The following is a 16789-nucleotide window of genomic DNA, read 5'->3' on the forward strand; positions in this document are numbered from 1 at the left end:
AAAATCTCAAAGTTTGTGATAGTAGTTTGATACTGGTGACTTGTTTAGAAAAAGTATAATTTAATGTGCTAGTTTCACTAAAAAAAACTTAATAAATTTGAGATACAGTACTTAATTGGGTCAGAGGAAACATTTAAATTCTTTCAAAGCTTATTCTTTTACTCAGTTAATTTGTTATAGGATTTTAGGTTTGTATCTTCATGTGAAACATATTTCCATTACTGCACTCAGGGCATCACATTAGGAAGATGCAATGGCTGTTTCATGTGAGATGATACTTATTCAGGTCACTATTTTCTAAAGTGCTTAAAGAAAAACTATATGATTCACATTACATACGCAAGCCTTCCTTGAGGAGAGTCTGATCTGTGTGTGGAACTCTGTTACCTTGATTCCTATTTTCACTCACTTCTGGTGGCCCATTCATCAAGATCCCCTAAATGTCTTTTGTCAGTTGATTATCATTATATAGTTTAATATTATTCTCCCCTGCAGTTATGGCCAAACTCTAATTCAGTTTAAAAAGTCAGTGTTTAGTTCAGGATTTCTGTAGTTGATGGATACTGTTTCAGATAGCATCAGTATTTAGTTAAATTGGTTTAAATAATACTGGGAATTCTTGTTTTGTTATTTGTTCATACAAACATCAAACCTTTCACTTATAGTGATATTTGTTTATGTTTGTGTAACCTAAGTAGTCTTGTGTGATTGCTCCCTTTGGTCATAACTATAATGCATTCTTTTACTTTTTATCCATTCCCCTTGCCTTCTGACTGACCTTTCTCATTTCTGTAAAATCTGACCTTGCTCCAGTTTCACCTTTTTAATTAAGATTGGAACCTTTGGTTGATGAGCTGAATGCAAGGTTAAAAAGGAGAAAATGTCTTCCTTCATTGTATAAAATACTTCAGGCTCTAGACATTCTAATAGACAGCTGTACTGCATCAGAAAATTTAGCTTTACAAAGCCAAAAAATGTATTGAGAGAGCAGTTCGGAAATTATAAAGAAGTATTCTTAAGTATAGAGCACAAAGAATGCAAGTGAGCAATAACAGTTAAACAGATTTTATGAGATTTTCTAAATTTCAGTTGACAGGGAATGTCAAGTCTAAGACAAATCCCACAGGAAATTTTATCAGAATGTTTCCTGTTTATTCAGTTGTTGAGTTGTAATTCCTTAGATAAGATATTGGTGTTATTAAAGAATGACCAAAAAATATGTACAGTAGTATGAATTTATGGAAGTTCTGTAGAATTTTAAGGAAAAATAATTAGGAAATGTTTCATTATTTTGTATATATCGTAAAGACATCAGTATAGCTAATGGCAGTGCTATAATTTAACATTTTTCTTTACAGTTTCAGCTTTGGTTTTACCTGAAGAATCCTGCCTTGACGTTTGAAGCTCCTGAAGAACAGAGATAAAATCATCATATTTATTTTTTTTTTTTTTAGAGTGAGCCACACAAGTGGTTTTTATAGTCATATATGGCATGCACGCTAGCTTGAATATACATGTATATTTTATCTTTTTAGGAAACTTCAAAAGTGATATTAATCATCTCAGATTAACTTACTGTTTGTATAGGAAATGTGAGTGTATTTTGGTTGGATTGTTATCTATAACTTTGTTCTTTTTAAAGTTTGTGATTATAAAAGGAAATTTGTCAGATGTAAAAAAGTGTGAACAATTATTAAGTTGAAAATTAATATAATGTAAAGCATGTTTTGCAATCATCTAATGTAGGATGAATTTTTGGTATGCTTCTATGTGAAAAATTTGTTGCATAATCCTCAGTAGTATTTTGTAAAAGGTACAAAGGCCAGGAGGTTTAAGCTTCTCATGTTAAGTCTAAAAACTAATTACTTTTATAAGTATGCATTGACATTTATTTCCTGTAATGGTAGTTTGATACATTTGTCTTGGTTAGAAAACTCTGTTTAATGTGCTGTCACAGAAAACTTTTTATCAATTTGATATACAGTATTTTGATGTGTCAAATATTTAAGTTTCTTCTAAGTTTAGCCTTTTGGTTAATTTGTTATAAATTGTTAGTTTTACTTCCATGTGAAGATGTATTTCAATAACTGTATTGAAGGCATAGTGTTAGGAAGAGGTAACGACTATTTCATGAGAGACTTGATTTATTTAGGTTACAATTTTCTAGAGTTCATGAACGGGATGGTTCACATATGTATTCAAGCCCTTATTGTGGATAGTCTAAGTATTGAGTGTCCTTGATTCCTTTTTTCATTCATTTCTGTTGGCCATGTGGCCTCTTTGGGATTTTTTGCTGCCTATGCATCTCTTTATGTGACAGATAATAAGAAAGCAAAGTTAACTTTTTATTAGTCATATGAATAACATTGCAACACATGTTTTCAAGAGAAGACAGGTTTTCATGAGAATCTGCAGCACCTGCTTAGCCCTTACATAGGTCATTTCAGATTTGCCATATTGGTAGCATTTATAGCAGGTTTTCTGGAAGAAATTACACTAAATGTAATTGAAGACATCCTTTTAATTAAATAAATATTGGCAGTATTTTTCTGAGATTGTGACAGTGTAGAAATCAAAGGTCATTTGCCTGGTTTACATTGTGTTTAGTTTTTTCAATTAAAAATGTTCCCTGGCATTCAGTACCTCACGTTACGCAATTGTTAGTTTTTTACAGCGTTGTTAACAGGCTGAATACATTTTACTCTAAATTCTTAAAGTAGGTCACTTTGGGGTGTTTTCTAGGGATGTAAGTGTTTCAACTGACTCAACAGTTATTTTCAAAATGGGTAAGTCAATTAGGGAGTTCAGTACCTGGTATATAAAGAGGTCCAGTACCCCAGCTAGGAAGGATGCTGAATTATTATTGTCTTTAAGGGGATTGATGCAGCTGACCAAAGCCTTTTCCAGACATTGATGATTGTGCATGTCTCCATGTGAGTATTGGAGACAGGTTGGGAGAAAGGGAGTCTGATGTGTGGTGTTGAAGCTTTATCTCCTTCCCAGTTTGCAGAGCTTCCTGGAGGCAGAGGCAGTAATGTTTAGCCCCCCACTATTAATAAATAATTTCAATGTCAGAAACAGCCCATAAAGGTAGTACCATCAGTGCACCTCACATGTCGTGTTGTTGACCTAAGACCATCTTTGACACTCTTATTTCATAATCCCTCTGAGGAACTTTTGCCTTTCAGATTGGCCTCTTATTCACATTACAATTGAAATAAGAAGCATGTTAAAATTGTGATTTTGTATTTCTCTTTAATGTACATAGTATTTTTACATGGCATCATTAATCATTAATTGCTGCAAAATGACAAATTTTAAGTATACTGTAATTTGTATTTTTCCCCAACATGCAAACCTTCAGCAGTCTGCATATATGGAAGTGTTGTAAAGCAGTTTTTATATTTATTGTCTACACAGTTACTTGGAATGTTGTAATGTTTTAAGTCTTTCAGATGTTGTGGAGCTTGAGACAAAGGAGGGTTCTCTTGCTCAGTGCAGTTGATTCGAACCCTTCACACAAGAACTCTGCTTGCCTTCGAGCATGGAATCCCCACCCCCTTTACATGAGGTAGTAGTGGAGGTTGTGATGTTGAAGGACCTTAGAGTTTACCAATTCGGCAAGTCTTCTCCAAAACCAGTAGCTGTTCCTGTCTATGGTTCTTACTCCATCTTTGGGGAGGGTGGGGTTCCTACACTCCCTCCTCCTCATTCTTGTTCTGGAGGATGAGAAGTCCCAGTGAAGTTTTCATTGCTGCCTTCGTACTCTTCGTCGTATGCTGTATTGCAGTCTATCTTCCTTTCAAGAGATGTTGGGTGGAAGAATACACAGTAACTGTAAGGAAGAAGACTCACTTTTAGAGCGACAGCCAACGAGCAGACTCACTTTTAGAGCGACAGCCAACGAGCAATGTTCAGCCACATGATTTTGATTCGGGTGTGCGTGCTTCGTTGCAGTGTGTCGTAGCTAACACCCCTGCATTCAACGCTGAATCTGCAGAAGTTGATCCTTCTCCTCCATCTTTTGCTGCAGACCACAACTGTGTATTTCCCTGGCTTCCCTCCCCCACTTTGCATCAGCTGTCAGTGCAACTCCTGCCCAGATCATCGTCTTCTGTTGTCCTCCTCTGCATGGCAACCAAAAAGTTCTTGTACGTAATGAGGACATAGAGTATGCTGGAATATATAGCCACACAGTTACTTAGACTGCTGTAATATTTTAGGCTTTCAAACGTTGTAGAGCTTGAGACAGAGGAGGGTTCTCTTGCTCAGTGTGGTGGTTTCGAACCCACCGTATGGGAGCTCTGCTTGCCTTTGAGCTTGGACTCCTCTCTCTCCCTTTACACGAGGAAGAAATGGAGGTTGTGATGTTGCAGGACCTTCGAGTTTACCAATTGCGGCAAGTCGTCTCCAAGACCAGTAGCTGTTCCTGTCTACGATTCTTGCTCCATCATCCTCCTCCTCCTTTTGAAGACCAGTAGCTGTTCCTGTCTACGATTCTTGCTCCATCCTCCTCCTCTCGTTCCTGTTCTGGGGGATAAGTCACGGGAAAGCTTCCTTGATGAAGTTTTCATTGCCATCTTCACATTTGTCGTCATCATATGCTGAAATATAAACATTATGCCACAAGTGTTACAGGCTCAATTATAAAATGTATGAAGATGTACCAACTTAACAAATAAAATATATTACAATAACTTTTGACGAATACTTGTCCACAAATAAGGAGACATGAGATCTCATCCATACTGAGTTAATATGAGTGATATATAAAAATAGAAAAAACTGTCGTTATGAAGCCAAGCACTGAGGCACTTTCGTTCATTCAGTGCTCAAGACACTGAAGAAAGGGAGTTAAGAATGGTTGGACAGAAAGATTGAAGGACGTTAAGTAAAAGCTGAGGGGCAAAGGGATGCAGCAATCCATCTTTAGTAATATGATACCTACAGCAAACCTCATGTGATGCACTGTAGGTGTTACTAAAGCTGTTTGCCAATCCCTTTGGCCCCCAACTGCACCCACTTTTTTAGCCTCTTACTTTCCCTCCATTCCTCTTCCATTTGTTCAATCTTTCTGTTCAGCCACTCCAACTCCCTCTCTTCATTGTCTTAAGCACTGGAGAAACACTGTCTCAAAGCTGACATTTATGCTCTATATTCCTTAAATTGTCAAACAGTGTACAGTACCATAACTGAAAACTCTACATGTGGGTATACATTATGATGAACAGTACATACAAAAAGTATTCATGCTACAAAACATGTCAAAACACTCAATACCACACATTTTAATAGAAAATAATAACTTAAGGAATAAAGCACAATTCAGAAAAAAAAGTTGAGATATCTTTACTATAAGAATATTTGTCTACACAAAGAAGAGGTCTCAAAAAACCATTAAACTCTAAACTTCTGGTTTTACTAGTATAAACTCATTTACATATCTCAAGTTGTCAAATATTGCTGCAACTCAAAAACTAGGAGCGAAGTCCATTTGCCCTTTCAAAAAATTTGCACAATTGTTTCAAGTGAAGAAAAACTGCAGTTACTTTTATAAAAATTTTACTAAAAAAAATTTTAATTGCAATTTACACATTTTAATATGGAAATCTTCATAATACCAGTTATATATATATATATATATATAGAAATACTGTAACATTATTATAGCCATAAGCTATGAGCTGCAGGCTCAGCTGGCAGTTGAGAAAAAGGGAAAATAAATTAGAAAGTTGTTTCTGGTTTATCTGCCTATCTCATCTTTTCTTTTAACTCCCCCCCCCCCCCGAAATAAGTAAGGTTTTTGGAACTCCATTATTCATTTCCTAACAGGATTATGGGGAGGCTGGGTGGTTACTATGACTGTTTGGCATGTATGAAAATAACAGGTTTTAATATGACAACTGATATTACATGAATCTTACCTAACATTCACTCAGTTGACTACCACATGGACAAGGATGGTGAGATAGTTCAGCACTAAGGAAAGTCTGGTATAGCAAAGTCACAGAAAGCATGACTGGTTTCAACAATAAACTGAATGACTTGCCTGACGTAGCTCTGGCATTCTCCTGCCTCCAATAAAGGACTGACATCAGGGATAACTGACCTAGTGGGGTATGGCATGACTAGGGGTACCATTATAGACTTGCTTAAATGTAAAGCAAAGATTAAGCTGAAAGTACCTTCTAATAGCAGGTATGGAATAAAATACAGGATTTAGGCCAAGCACTGGGACCTACAAGGTCATTCTGTGCTGCGAGGGAAATTGACAGTCAGGAGGTGTAACGAGGAAAACCTTGCAGTTGCACTACGAAATAATTAAGAGAGTGGGAAGTCGAACGAAAGAAAGAATACAAACAAGGTACAGTAAAAGGAATGACAGAGGTTGGGGTTGCAGCTAGGGGCTGATGCTGTGAAGACCCTTAAGTAATGCCTACAGTGCACCACATGAGGTGAACTAATGGCAGGCAAAAGACACCAAATGGCAACCCTCATGAAGCTGATAATTTTCAGAATGAGAAATATAAGTAACACGTCTACTTAACAGGCCTCATATTATGGACTTCTGTACTAATCAGCTTCCATGCTATGATCATTTTTTCCTATGCGACCATTTCAGATGTGATCACTTTTTTAGGAACCTCTTAAATCAAATGTCAAGTGTTAAGTACTGATTAGTTTACAATAGAGCTGTGGAATTACTGTTAGCTCAAGTCAGTGTATCCTCTGTTCGATGAATAAGATTTGGAAGTATGTTAATAATATATAGACAAGAACAGCAGAGAGTTTTTTGGTGTAGTCATCAAATACTTAATACAAATGAATCTATGTGATGAAAATAACAAAAAAAATAAGTTTCCTTTTGAGCAGCTGTAGGAAATATGCATCTGATATACTTTAGTCTCTCTTCCAAAAGAACATCGTTTTGGTTCGAGTTGCTTCTCAGAAAATGTAAGATAAGAACATAATTTACAAAAAATATTTAAAAGACTTTGAAACAGTGACAAAACGAGATGTAAACCCTACAATGGTTTGCTTATCAGATTTTTTTGCAGGAGCGTGGTACAGGACTGCTGACTGATGATCCTAATTCACTTTTGTATATGGAGAAAAGAATGTTAAAAAACTTGTTTGAAACTTTCAAAAATAAGACCACCAAACTTTTTACCTGAGAGTATATTGTAAATGTAATGAAAAAATAAGGTCAGCAAATATGAAAGATCTGAATAATTTGACAATTTTTGTTAAGGTTTAAAATGGTAACTATGGAAATATGAAAATTACACTGAAGATGCTAAATAAGAGAGAAAGGAAAAAATTACGGGTACGTGCTTGTGCTTTCACTACAATTCAAGTCCAATCACATACATGCAGGACTATAACCTCCCTTTCTCACACCAACCTGGCTTCCATAATTAGAACTTGCTTAGTCTAACATTATATTCTACTTGATGCTTTCCAACTATTTTACTAGTCTAACTTTTTATCATAACTAATCAACAGTGCGCCATCCACAAAACATCACCCAAAACAGTTTTCTTTCACATCCCCTTCCCTTATCCAACTTCGCAGCAGCTTTACAGATTTCATGGATTCATTGGCAAGAGCTACCAAATACCTTCTTGTCAGTTCAGAATGCTTTTCCTCCATCAAACTTCATCAACCTTACTAATTCAATACATACCTTTACATATTCTTTTGCAGGTATATTCATCCTTACTTCCTATTCACATTAAATTTTTCTACCTTTCTTTTGTTGGGCAAATGGACTTAGCATAGTTTCTTCTCGCTCTAAATCCTCCCCTGTTCTTACAAAGATTACCTCTTCCTTACTAATGGATTCTATACAATCTTTTTTTCCTTTCACTTTTTGTACTTTATTCACAACCGAAATCCAAATAAGTATGTTATCGTACTCACGTCAATGACAACAGCATTTCCTTTCTCAGCATCATACTTGTGTCCCTGACAATGATTTTCAATATTATCATTCTTGGAAAAAAGGATGTCCTCCAGTTTCTTCTCAACAAAATATATCACAAGTCGTCTCAATGAGTCTTCATGTAAAGACAGTTTACCTTGACGTAAGATCTGCAATAAAAGAAGGTTTTTCAAAACTGTCTTTCAAAGGCATGGATTTATGCAATAATCATCCTAATACTACAGGTATTATTGTTATTCAAACTGAACACAAATTCTTAGAGAACAAACAAGCAAGGTCACTGCTTAGCTAAGCAAATACCCACTGATTAAAATGACCATAGCAGAGAGAATAAGAGCAACAATAAATGGAGATCGCTACAGCTTAATCCTAAAGGCTCAAGCATTACGAAGCAACAGCAGGCCTTCCCTACTGTAACATCTTCCCTATGATAGTGCAAACATACATACTTACCTATTCTGGAAAAAAATACAGCATTATTCTACCTACATCTGCCTTTTTACATTTCAATGTTCTTTATTGTTCATAAAAATATGGTACAATCATTACTTAAAAATACAGAAAACAAGAAATGATGTCCCTCCTCGCAGTAACTTTCACTCAGTCTCTCAATGGTAAGCATTTAAAAGTCCACTATCAATACTTAATCAGGTTAAACACTGAGCATAAGGTTTTTAATGCATTATCTACTCCCCAGCTGTCTCTAAAATCTAACCTTAATACATCATGCATTTCTGGTAACATGAATTTCATTATGCTTACTCCACCTAACTGTATAACCCCATCCTAAATCCACTACACTGGCAGCTCAAAGAACCCATCAAGGTCAGAACACAAAACTAAACACTTATAATGTGGAGACAACCTTGCTAAATGGTACCAGATAACCCTAGAGTACATAACTGGCCAGGATTCAAGTAGACAACACTGATGCCTTTCAATAAACTAAAGTAATCATTTACGGCCTAGAAGTGTAATATCCTGGTACAGTGTAAGACATGCTACTGAGATTCAATGGACAGGTTACAGCAGAACTTGACCAATTATGGCATTTCCAAAGATACACCAGCAACTACAAGGCATGAACTCTTAACTCTACAATAAGTACTACAATGCACAATATCCCATATCCAATATGAAGAGTTGTGATTTAGCACACATTTTTATAAAACATTCAGGTAACAGTACTACCAACCTAAAGATTTATAACAGTTAAAAATACCATAGCAAATATTGGAGAAAAGCATCTTTTCTATATATACAAACCCCACTCTATGTATACAAAACCAAGTCACTTTATGGAAATATTTCTGGCAAACCCAAGGTTGGCTGAAGCTTGGAGACTAGGTTTAAAATTTGGCAGTCTTCCTTGCTGGGTGGGATGTGGGTACCTGGCAGTGTACAAAAACACAATGTAAGTTTCTCTCCAGGAGTAGGGCAATGGAAAAATGCATATTACCTTCAACATATACCAAAGTTTTGAAAGTACTAATTTGTATTTTTCCTAGGTACACAAACCAGAGCCTTTTAAACATGATTATCATCAGCAAGACCTGGAGTGAGTGATCATTGAGCTTGGTAACAAGAATGTTAAACTAGTGGTTATGGGGGTGAGACAGGGTGCCTGGCTAATACCAAGTAGTGGGCTCAAAATAAGTTCTTACCCACTGGCCCCATTTATTAAGAGGAAGTGGGAGGAGATGCATTTTAGAAACTAAACTAAGAATGGATGCTCAAAGGGTAGTTAATTGTATCTGACGTGACTCCAGCAGATGCTTTGGCCTAGATGCTGCTCCAAAGGCAGAAAGGAAAGTGGTCAGCCCAGTCACTCCGAATTTATACCACCTGCCTTATACTAAGCTAAAGTATGTGAAGGATACTTTTCTGCCATGCTGGAGCTTCGAGCTGACACTATTTGTTGACTTGCCAAACCAGGTCTCCAAGACAAGGTATCCAAAGTTTGTGGGTGACATCCCTCAAGTAGACAAGAGGCATAAGTTGTTTGTCTATGCCAGACACCTGCCCTTATTACCTGATATACCAAATAATTCTTCAAAAAGGCTAGAGAGAGTCCAATGCCCTGACTTCGTAGGCTATCTCAACCAGACTGAGCGACAGCTTTTCACAGCGGAGACTGGCAGGGGCTTGTTTTGATGTATGTGGATGAGTTAGTCTCCAATTCATGGAACAGATGCTAAAACCAGAGAGATCCCTTCTATAAAATCAAACCTAAAAGATGGACAAATTTCCTTGGTACAGGTTCCCAGAGGAACGACAGAGGTAGTCAGAAATCTTCCCTGTAGTCCTGTGAGAAAAGCCTCCCTCTAGCAGGATACACTGGATAATGTCTCACACAATGCAGCAGAAGTGCACTGCCTAGTGATACCTCTGAATGTGTAGCCAACATAGGAGAGTGAGCAAGGGGGGATCTCTCAAGATGCTTCAACCATGAGAGTCAGCAGATTTGCGTACCACTCAGTTTGAAACCAATGAGGAGACATCAGGGTCACCCTGAAACTGGGAGTGGTGAATGCTGTTAATCACCCTAAAGATCAGATAACAATGATAATGGTCCAATACATTGCTGGTCAATGCCTGGTATTCTGGGTAAAACCAATTGTCAGGATAAGCCCCCATTGTTGAATTGGCAGTTGTATCGGGAACATTGCTTTCTTTCAAATAGCCTTGTTGTCCAATATCTAATTGTTGGTTAAGTAAACAAAGAATTCACTTTTGAGCTCTCTCTGCATATTTTTGTCATTCCATCCTCGCCACGCATCCAACCCTCAAACGTGAGTATTTCGTGGCGGCACAGAGAGTGATTGGTGTTTGGTGATGGTTCTTTTGTGATAAAGTGTGAGATCACTCTTGTTATATCATAAGTGACAAAATGTGTTATCATTGTGTGTTAAATGTTTAGTGTGTTAATGCTTAATGTGTTAAATGTTTGATGTAAAGTTTCTAAAATGTATTGTTTATCTGTGGAACACAAAGCTCCTATTACTTTTAAAGTATTAATTTAAGATATTTGTTCACAGCTTGTTGTTGTTGGTTATTTCTTATTACAAGGGACAGTTCAGATAGTGGATTCAGCAACCAAGATCCATGCACAGAGCCAGCCAGTGTTCCATTTATGCAGTAACAGAAACCGCAGTCCTTCTTCAAGCTTATCTGACAACCTTTATATTAACTAGCTACTAAGTTACGTATGCTTTAATAATTCATCAGGTGCCAAATTTCCTGACATGTTGTCAATAATATCAACTTATTAAATATTTATATATTTTATATAAACATATTGTATATTTCACCTAATATCTTTAATGCAGTGTAATTATGAAACTTCTATATGAACCAGTGGCAAATATATCATCAAAATAATTATCTAATATTGCATAAACATCTTTGAGCCACAACTCAATGAGAGGAATTCCTTGACACCAATATGGGCTCCAATAGTCCAAAACATAAAACCCACGTGTGCAGGCAGATATTAAGCAACAGAGCTTGTACCCACCATGTACATCAATCCAGGATTGTGTGAAATGCTACCATGGGAGAAAAAAGGGCTGGTAAATGAATACCTCAAGTCAGTACCAATTGCACATGAAAATCCAGCATGACAACCACGAGTCAAAGTAATATGGCACACACTGACATCAGAAAACACGCACTGGTCATACCCAAGTATGCGAACAGGTAGTACCATGTACAGGTCATACCTAGCACAAGACTTACAAGCCAATAGCTATGTATGAGTGCTGTGAGATACTGTCCTATAATCCACACAGAGAGCCCTCTACCTACCCAGAAATTCCACACAGAAAACTGACCAGTTCTATGCCAGAAAAAATGGCTCACTGACCAAGTAACCATAAATTATATAGGAACTGAGAATCATAGGCACAGGACTGTGCAGACCCCTGGCCAATGCAGAGGCAGCAGAAAGCACAAATACCAATAAACATACAGTCAACTTAAGCCACAAATACCCTTGGACACCCTAAAATATAAAGTACACGTGATATGTGAAAACTCAGGAACTACAAGCACGAGAGGGTACAAAATGAAAAGTGATTTGGGTTTCCATCTTCAGGATTGAATAATTCAACATTCATGTCCTACAGTAACCATGGCTCCGGCAACACTGTAATGATTAACAAGCTGACAGGTATACTGCGCAGAGACCAATTCAGCGATGGAATTTTGTGAGGGTAAATATGCCACAAGACCTGATGGTGCAGGGATATGGGCTGTGCCCTAACACACACAAAGACAAGTGCAACACAGTGGAAAGGAATCCATCTGTAGAATGGCACCAATTGCTCAACCCTATGAACTAACACAAGGCAGTAGCAACTGAAACAATTATCATGAAAATACTAAAATGCTGTAACCAAAATCTGAATGAAACACTAACAAACAAAACCTGTCCTTCCCATAACAACTCAAAAAGATATCCAAAAGAAGTCTTGCAGATGTACAGACATGAGCAATTGTGACTGTCCCAACAACTTTCTCTTGGCACATGGTCCCTAAAAAGGATGAGCAAAGCCAGTATCCTTCATACAGAACACTACAGAGAAATTACAAAGGATAACCCAGAAGAGAGTCCCAACTATCCATGCCTTTGCTGCCCCATAGCTATGACAGAAATCAAGGGCTAGGACAGCATGGGAGGCAGATGGGGGGAAATAGCAGAACGACTTCCTCTACCACTTTGTTGCATCTCATTCAACCTACTGCTACATCAGTGAAGACTTGGTCAACAGCAGGAGCAGAAGGGTCCCTTGTCAGAGCAAGGACCCAAGGGAAGGGGCTCTTGGTAAGGCCAAAAGACTTACAGAATAATTGGAAAGAAGAGCATACATTAAAAAAACACCACATATTATTGACAAAGCATTTTGTCGTTCCTTCAAACCAACATTCTCAAACATAACAGATATTAGTTTTCATAGTTAATACAAAGAATATAATCATAATTAGGTGGCAAAGTTGAGTAAGGGTGATAATAACAAAGGAAATTTATAATATCTTACGTTATTTACAATACTGTACATTTATTGGGAAGGTAAAACAAAAATTGAAGTTTACAGTGAAAAAAAAAAAACAATTTACAATACAAACAAGGGATTATATGAACTGCCAAGGTTAAAATCTATATTTATAAAAAATATTTAGATCAACTTGGGTTTCTCAATAGGGATTCTCCATAAAAAGTAAAACGAACACTAAAAGTCTCCTGAGCTAAATTTGTAAGAATGGAAGATTTGCCCTACAAACAACCAGGGAAAAAGTTGTCCTTGGGGCAGATGAGATCATGAACAGACATCCGGGTGAATGATTTCGAAATCATTACTAGTAGATTAAAATATGTATACTACTTAAACCTTGAAATGCCACAATACAGGGTTATCAACTGATAAAACGGTAGAACAGTGCAAATTACAATAAACAAGCACACAACATTATGCAACCCTCTACAGCATGCTATAGCTTGCATAGCTAATAATATCTATATCATCCAGTACTGTTTGACCTCTGGTCTTTAGGAGAGCCACTTATTGATATGCAAAGGCTGCAACGGCATTCTTGCTCATTAAAATCTTTTAGCAGAGAGGAGCCTTCCTCTTAATTTAGCTTCATTATACAATTAGGTAAGGTTATATTACATTAAATGATGGGAGGGGAGGGGGGAAGGGGTTTTGCCCTCTATGAACTCCCTCTTTACCTTACAATTCAAAAGTATTACCCAGCTAGTCTGTAGCAGTTTTCATGAATTTTAAATTGTTTCATAAAACCCCTTAAGCATAAGTCTCCAGCTGTAATATACAATCAAACTGCAAGCATAAACCACTCATTTACTGAAACAGTAAAAACTCATCAGACTTTGCTGGTAACCAAATACTGGTTCGCCATCTCAAGCTGCTGAGGGGCACAGTTTTACAAGTACCCAGTACCCCTTTGTGTTCCTGCCTTGAAGTGACCTTTAAAATACATGCCTGTATAAGTCTTGCACTCATGTCTCATACATGACAGCAATATAGCCAAAATAAAAGTGGTAGTACATTAACCCTATTCCTTGGAATCTAGCAAACTTGTTGCTGTCTAGTCATGGTGATGATTAGCTACTTGAAATAATCACCACAAAGCTGGGGCTAATTTTCACATTTTCCTATGCCCTCTACAGCTAAACCTCAACATGTATACACTCAGGTAGGCTACAGAGGTATGCCAACAATCATTTGCACCTCAACATTCCCGGGCTAACTAAATCATAAATTGACTAACATTACTAGAAAGCATTCATGGGCATTCTTGAACCGTTTCAAGAGCAGCAGGTTACCAAGTAGTCACACGGCTTGTGTAACATCAGCATGAGAGATACCAAATCCCCTCTCAAAAGCATCATGTTTCACACCAGCCCCAAAGGAATGAATGTTAAGCAAGAGATAAATATCTCAGTAGCAGTAAATTTGCAATATGATTTATGAAAACTTGGCATACAGCCCAGCACTGGGACTCTTTCAGCATTTGAGAAAGTGAAAAGGAGTTGGAGTGATTGGACAGCAAGATGGAAGAAAGAAAGCAAGAATGGAAGCATCCACAGCTAGGGACTGAAAGGGCATGGCAACCAACCTTCAGTAATGCCAAATGTGCACCACGCAAGGTGCACCGACAGGACTTAGCCCCTATGGAGAGTCATTTTGCAATTGATTTTTGTATGATTTTCATTTGAAACATTAAACAGAATTAAAAGCACAATATAACGCCAATATAAAGTTGTGGTATTAATATAATGTACCAAAGTAAAATACTAAGTTAGTCTACGACTGTAAGGAGGATTTTTTCATATAACCATTATGTCAAGATGGCTAATACCAGAGCCCAACAAAACGAGGACTTCAAATTCTACATGTCCGCTGGAAAGGACATGGGACTATCCGGGCAAGATCTGAGAGAATGGGTTCAAGAGTGAGTGGACATTACACTGCACCCAGAGAGCATCAGGCTAGGCTATACCAGACAATGTCACTGTAAAGTAAGTTTCATAACATTTCCAGAGCTAACACAGTGAGACTAGGGTCTGCTGCAGACCTAGCAGGCATTTCAGAGGAATATGACCTAACCAGGCTCGCCTTAAGCTAACCTAGTCTAGGATGCCATGCCCTAACCAGTGGCCAGTAATAAAGTCACAAAAAAAAAAAAAAATTTGGATAGGGAAAAAAGTCGGTCAATGTCCAGAACAACTCCGCGGTGAGATATAAGAAAATAGGTCACACTATAATTTTCACAATATAAAATAATAAAACTTTGTCTCTGAACACTTTTTTGAGGAGATTCACCATATCCGAGATATTAATGATTATCTAATCGGCATCCTCGAAATCTTACTGGAGTTAGTTCGAAAATGAGGTTTTTTGCTGTAATGTTTCTCGGAAAGAGTGTAATGTTTCTCAGAAAAACTAGTTCCCCATCGAATGATTTTCGACTTTTGACTTATAAGGTTAGACAATACCTGTCCCCCAACCCCCTCCATAGCTAATATGGCAAAATTGTGGGTGTTTCCTCATCATAAGAAGTGGTCTAAAACGCTTTAAATATGAAAAATATTGCATTTTACTTTTAATTTTGGTACTTTATGCATGCGGAGTTCTTCTGGACATTCACCAAAAAGTCAATTTATGGTGGCCAGTAATCACTAAGTTAAGTTAAGTTAGGTTAGGTTAGGTTAGGTTGAGTTGGGTTAGGTAGGTTAGGTTAGGTTATAGGGTTAGGTTAGAATACTCTTTTCCTGACTTTATTACCAGCTACCATAAACTGTGATTTCTTTTTCTGACGTTTTCACCTGGATTTGCCACAACCTGGTGGCAAACGTGGAGTAGGGGGGGTTTCACCAACACTGAAGTCCCCAAAATGGGCGTAAATCACAATCCCTTCATTCTGTCCATATTGTTTTACTTGGTATTTTTTTCAATACATCCATATTTTAGTTTATTTTTCAGGATTTTCATTAAATTAAACATCCATACCAGCGTGTAAATATAACAAAGGAATTAAGCAACCTACACTTTGGTGGTTATAACTAGCCTAGGGGCCCTAGCCTAGCCTATGCTCATTACGGAACCATACCCTAAGCTAACGAGCCTAGGCCCTAGCCTAGCCTATGCTCATCAGGGAACCATACCCTAAGCTAAATGTTAGGGAGTAAAGCTGGACTATGCTCTAATTTTGGAGTAACGATACTAATGTAAAGGACATAAGTATTCTTCGCCATTAACTTTGGCTCCCAGTTGTCACTTATTGCTTACACGCCCTAAAAGCCTATCTAAGCTAACATAATGGTCAAGCAACCGGCAGAAGCAACATAAATTAACTTACGGTGTCATCAGATGGGAAAGGGGGCATATATTCACTATAAGTCGTCATGAATATACCGGCGTTTGAAGTAAGTTTCAGATAGGAAGATGACAGATGGAGCCGAAGCATGCAACTGTCAAACTACCAGCCGGTTAGCTGTCAAAACGGTTGCCAGATGCTCCTTTTATAAAAAGGATATCCATAGATGTATAAAAGGGATTTTACTATGTAAAAGGGTCAAAATTATACATATATACATATCTATATATGTATATGTGTGTGTGTGTGCGCGTGTTACAGACTCTGGCTTCAGCAGCTTCGTAATATTTAGGCTCGTTTCCCTTCCACAAAGTTGCGATCAAAGAGGGACAAGAACAGCTGAAGATTAATATATATATATATATATATATATATATATATATATATATATATATATATATATATATTATATATATATATATATATATATATATATATATATAT

General features: G+C 37.2%; 1 long non-coding RNA gene across 2 annotated transcripts; it reads right to left on the minus strand.

Annotated features, from left to right (window-relative positions):
- Positions 1–1405: 1405 nt before the first annotated feature.
- LOC136846142 (uncharacterized) lies at positions 1406–16629 on the minus strand. 2 transcript variants are annotated; one of them, XR_010855328.1, is made up of 4 exons: positions 16328–16463; positions 9212–9336; positions 7924–8094; positions 3230–4604 (listed from the first exon to the last, which is right to left on the minus strand). It is a non-coding gene; the product is annotated as an uncharacterized lncRNA (long non-coding RNA). The 2 variants fall into 2 exon arrangements; XR_010855329.1 differs by lacking the exon at positions 9212–9336 and having other exon boundaries at positions 1406–4604; positions 16328–16629.
- Positions 16630–16789: the final 160 nt, after the last annotated feature.

The sequence above is a fragment of the Macrobrachium rosenbergii genome, chromosome 14, assembly GCF_040412425.1.
Source record: "Macrobrachium rosenbergii isolate ZJJX-2024 chromosome 14, ASM4041242v1, whole genome shotgun sequence".
Classification (NCBI taxonomy): Eukaryota; Metazoa; Arthropoda; class Malacostraca; order Decapoda; family Palaemonidae; genus Macrobrachium; species Macrobrachium rosenbergii.